The sequence below is a fragment of the Monodon monoceros genome, unplaced genomic scaffold (genome assembly GCF_005190385.1).
Source record: "Monodon monoceros isolate NGI ecotype Baffin Bay Population unplaced genomic scaffold, NGI_Narwhal_1 Contig5536_ctg1, whole genome shotgun sequence".
Lineage (NCBI taxonomy): Eukaryota > Metazoa > Chordata > Mammalia > Artiodactyla > Monodontidae > Monodon > Monodon monoceros.
Genome location: NW_021701356.1, coordinates 1 through 5,360, shown reverse-complemented (window position 1 = coordinate 5,360; position 5,360 = coordinate 1). Strand labels below are relative to the sequence as shown.

The 5,360-nt window shown below is 44.6% G+C and overlaps 1 non-coding gene across 1 annotated transcript; it reads left to right on the top strand.

Moving 5' to 3' along the window:
* Positions 1 to 2,615: 2,615 nt before the first annotated feature.
* LOC114890351 lies at positions 2,616 to 2,825 on the top strand. The gene has a single exon (XR_003792269.1). It is a non-coding gene; the product is annotated as a small nucleolar RNA U3 (small nucleolar RNA).
* Positions 2,826 to 5,360: the final 2,535 nt, after the last annotated feature.

The following is a 5,360-nucleotide window of genomic DNA, read 5'->3' as shown; positions in this document are numbered from 1 at the left end:
TCGTTCGTAGTTGTGTCTCGTTAAAGAACAGTGGGGGTGGCTTTTTTTTGTGTTTCTCTTTCTTGTTTGCTTCGCTTTTGTGCCTCGCGATAGTCTGTAAATAGCTAGGGCTCGTGGTGGGCCGTGTGATTTCAGTTAGTGTTCAAGTTCTGCTGCTCACCTTGCTGTTTCTCGGTTCTCCGGTTGTGGTTTCTTGTTCATCTTTGTTGTATTTCTGACTTGTAGGAGGGAGTTCATAATTCCTTAATTGTAATCTATGAAGGTGGTTTTGCTCCTTGTCAGTCAAGTCCCTTGTGTTTATTTCATATCCCTTTTCTTCAATCATTTGTTGATTAAGGGTATTTTTTTCACTGTATTTGTTTTTTAGAAGTTTTTGATGATGAATATTCTAGACTTCAAGGGGATACATTTTAAGTTTCCGTTTCCTCCATCTTTTAGGGTTATTTCCAAGATTAAACGATGTGATCCAAGTTCGGGGGTTAGTACATGGCCTGGAAGTATTAAAGTACTGTAGAAATGATAGTTTTTTCTTTTTCAAAGAAAAGGGTAGCCCACCGTGAAGTGATGGTTTTTGTTGGTAGGGGTTGGGGGTGCATAACCTTTCATATTCAGGTGGCAAGTGATTTTTTCACAAATATAGCCTACGGGAATTTCCTGGTGGTTAGGTGTTTTCACCGCCAGGGCTCCGGTTCAGTCCCTGGTCAGGGAACTAAGATCCGGAAAGCTGCCTAGCGGGGCCAAAACAGACAAAAAATGAAAGTGAACTTTAAACAGACCTGCTGATTAACAATAAAGGTGATAATCAAAAGTTTTTAAAAAATTCAGTAAAAATGTGCAGAATTACCACATTTTGGGAATCCCTCCGGCTCCCCCCAAAACACCAGAATACCACAAAACTACAGTTTTTGTTACTTTATTTAAAAAAAAAATTTTTTTTTTAAATTCATCTTTGGCTGCGTTGGGTCTTCGTTGCTGAGCAAGGGCTTCCCCTGGTTGTGGCGAGCGGGGGCTACTCTTCGTTGTGGTGCGCGGGCTTCTCACTGCGGCGGCTTCTCTTGTTGCGGAGCACGGGTTCTAGGCACGCAGGCTTCAGTAGTTGTGACTCGCAGGCCCTAGAGCGCATGCTCAGTAGTTGTGGCGCACGGGCTTAGTTGCTCTCCAGCATGTGAGATCCTTCCAGGCCAGGGCTTGAAGCCGGGCCCGCCTGATTCTTAACCACTGCGCCACCATGGAAGCCCTATATATATATTTTTTAAATGAAGAGAAGTGCTTCAAAATACACCTCTTCGTTCCACACTTAAGATTGGCCCGGTACATTATTTTGAGAGAAATACTTACCCAGGTGAGCCCAATATGCCTCACATCCACACTCACGTGAGTAACCAGCAGAATGTCTCAAAAGGCTCAAATCGAAATTTAGGATCTTAAAAGGTTAAAAGAAGATCTTTTATTATTATTTAAATATTAAAGTATTATTTAAATTTTGTTAATAGTTACCATTATTATTTAAATATAGTAATATTTAAATAATAAATCTTATTAAAATAAAATAATCTCACCCACAGACACCGCCTGTAGTATTTAAGATTTGAAAACTAATCTGAGGCACCTGAGCACACCTTTGTCTTAAATTAGTCCCGGCAGTGTTGTTAGTGTTTTTAGAAACAGAAAGGCAGTAGGTTCTGATTGTCTGTCTGTCTGTCTGTAATAGGTCAATTAAGAACTGTAAGTCTTAGTATCCCTTTTCCTTTTTTTTTTTTGGCCAAGCCATGCAGCATGCGGGATCTTAGTTCCCGAATCAAGGATCAAACCCACGCCCCCTGCAATGGAAGTGTGGAGTCTTAACCACTGGACCTCGACGGAAATCCCTAAGTCTTAGTTCCTTAAAGGAAAAAACAAAACAAACAAACAAACAAAACCTCTTAAGAGTGTTCAGAATTTTTAAAAGTTGTGTATGAAATGACAGTGTAACTGAGCAGGACCCTATGGGGCCTTCTTGCTGGCAATGCCAAGGTCTTGAGTCCAAAATTGTTACCGAGCCAAACTTGGATCCGCTTGCCCGCCTGCAGTAAAGCCAATCTACTGACACCAGCTTGTGGTGAAGGAAAGTGCAGCATTTATTGCGGGGAACCAAGCAAGGAGTCCAGGTAGCCAGTGCTTAAAAGGCCCGAACTCCTTGCTTGGCGCCCTGCAGTAAACTGCTGCACTGTCTATCACCACAGCCAAGTGTCAGTAAATTGGCTTTACTGTGTGCGGGCAAGTAGACCCAAGTTTGGCTCAGTAGCAACAGTTTGAAAATCATTTATATGATATTCCTGGGAGTTCCCTGATGGTCCAGTGGTTAGGACTCAGCGCTTTCACTGCCAAGGGCCCGGGTTCAGTGCCTGGTCAGGGAACTAAGATTCTGTAAGCTGCATGGTGTGACCAAAAAAAAAGGAAAGGAAGAGAGGAAGGAGAGAGAGAGAGGAAGAAAGGAAGAAAAGAAAGCAAGCAAGAAAGAAAAGAAAATCATTTAATATGATATTTCTGAAACGAGAGGAATGTGGAAAAGTGTCACCATCCATAAAAAGTATGTGGCTGCCATGGACCCAGCAGAGTTGTGGGGTTAAAGCCATTATTATGGTTTTAGGAGTTATTTCTATAGGTTGTTACTAGACGAGGTTCCAAGGTTCCTGTGTAGAGTCCTCGAAGTCCACGAGGAGGCAGGTTCTCCTCTGAGTGTGAAACCAGCTCTTGGTATTGCTTCTGTAACTGCCTTTTGCCTTTGATGACTGTTCTTTTCCTCTGGAGGAGTAAGTAGAGGGAGGGAACACCATCTCAGTGGTTTCTTCTTATGTTACTGCCTCAGAATGTAGATGATTGGTTTCCGCTAGGGGGCCGTTTTCTGTATTTGTTTTTCACGTGTTCCAGGTGCACAACACTTTTTAACCTGTGTAGTAGATGTGTTCTTTATCCTGACCTGACTATTGTGTAAGCCGTGATTTTTTTCAGTGAAATGAGGAAGAATCTGTCAGATGCAGTTCGGCGTTTTTGTTTTCTGATTGGATTTACAGGTCATGAGCTTTTTCACACATCAGGTGCAGCCCCAGGGCACTGAAACAAAATTACCTCCCCTTTCTCTACTCTCCTTCCTGTCAGTTGAGTCACTCTCTCCCAACACAGCTAGGCAGACATCCCTTCTTGGCCTCTATGGTGATTTCTTTCTCTGTATCTCAGTCCAAGCTAAGGAAATACGACATATGTAGGACTAGGGTTTATAGGACTTCAGCACAGAGGAGGAATGAAAGAAGGCGGAGTTTGGCCAAAGCACAGTGGACAGAGAGCTAAGGGTAGTGGGCAGGTATTGAAGGAGAGTGACTACATCAGCTGTGCACTTTAAGGTCACTCTAAAAGCTATGTGGCGATGATACTTATGGGGAGGGGTGAGGTGGCAAGTGTGAGGACCAGTTAGGCACCTACTGCATTCATCTACCTGGGAGAAGATGGTAGCAATGATAGAGAAACACCAGACATGAAAGATATTTAAGTGGTAAAGTAGACAGGACTTGGGGGGGTTGATTTGTTGACGAAAATTCAATTAACTATCAAGAAGGAAAAAAAGGGAGTTTTATTTGAGCCAATCTGAGTATTATAACACGAGAAGCAGATTTTCAGAAAGCTGTTAGAAGTCGAAGACACAGTCATATACGTTTTCCAGACAGAGAATTGTAGTACCTCAAAATGACATACTGATAATTTACATAAAGTTCACCAAGGAACAGGTAGTCCAGGTGAGCTTGTACAGAGTAAGCAGCAAGACGCCATGACCCCTTATGGAGTTCAGAAAGAACTCTATTCTTTTAAGAAGTCCCATTGCTGGTGTCAGAAGAAAGAAAAAATATGGATCTTTACGGTTGAGCGGGCACTCTCATCTTTGAGGTGCTCTGATTAATGTGTAATGCAGATGCACACTGCACCTGGGAAGGAGGGAGGAGGCCCAAACACACACACACACACACACACACACACACACACACACACACACACAAAGAGAATTTAATTTTTTCTAGTCCTGCCTTGAAATATAACATTTTATTTCATCAGGTTCACTGACGGTATGGGCGAGAGGAGCTGTCAAGGATAATTGCCGGGTCTTGGGACTTGAACAGATGGGTGGACGGTGGTTCCATGTGTTAACGGGGGAAATGGAGGAGGAACTGAATCAGGTAGTGCAATGGGGTGGGCAGTGATGGTAGAGTTCAGTTTAGGGCACGTTTAGGAGAGATTTATTACTTTTAGCGGATGTATGGCAAAGGAGTTAGAACTCCCACAGCAGACCAAGAAGGAGCAGCCAGAGAGGTAGGCGGCAAACCGCGTGAGGGTGCCTGATGGAAGCCCAGCGGGACACAGTGAAGTGTATGGAGAGCAGATGAGACATTAAGATGGAGATGGAAAAGTATCCACTGGCCCTGTGTGGGAAACGGAAACAGAAACTGGCTAGGTAGGGGTGGATTGATCACTGGAGGGATGTGAAGGCTTGCCAGTTGGTGGAAAGAGCTCCCAGGAGAACTCAGGCTGTGATGGAGAGCATAGGGGTGGGTGTGCATTCAGCTGGGGGAAGCGGTAAGATGGGGGGATGCACTTAGGGTTTAATTAGGATGGGAGAGCGAGTGAGAATGCAGTTGGAAAGACTGAGTGGAACAGGAGAAATTGAGTTATGGGAGGGAGCAGCCCCCCCCCAGGCAGGAAGCCTTTGAGTCAGCCAGAGAAGACGGGGAGTTCAGAGGTAGGTGGGTTCCTCCATGGAATGTGACCACACTGGGGGCTTTTCAACTGATGGGCTTCTAGTTCTTTGCCAAGTATGAGGAAAGATCATTGCTGAGGGAGGCTGGTGAGGAGGGGTAGGAGAGTTGAGAATAAAGAAGGAATTAACTAATCACCCTAGGCAGCAGGTGAGGAAAAGGCACCTCCTGAGGGTGTGCCCACTCCACTTCCCTGCTATTGAAGCTCCTGGTCTTGGAAGTACATCCCCAGATTGCAGTCCATTTCTCTTTCGTCCACTGTAGCCATGCACCATGTAGTTCCTCCATGATTTTCTCCTTCTGGATCCGCAGTGGCCAAGCTTTCACTGTGAGCCTAAATTAGTCCTTGGTCCTCTTTAAAGGTCGGGAGCTGTGAGAGAAGCGGTATATGCTCTGGAATTGACTCCTTGGTCTGTTATTTATTAGCTGTGGGTTCATGGGAAGTTCCTTGACCCCAGTCTGTCCCTCTGTAAAGCAGGTAGGTGTAGTACTAATAGCATCAACACGTGGGGTGGCTGTAAAGGTTAAATCAGTTAAAGCAAGTAGGGTAGTTGAGCACTCCCTTCCGCCATTGTGAGG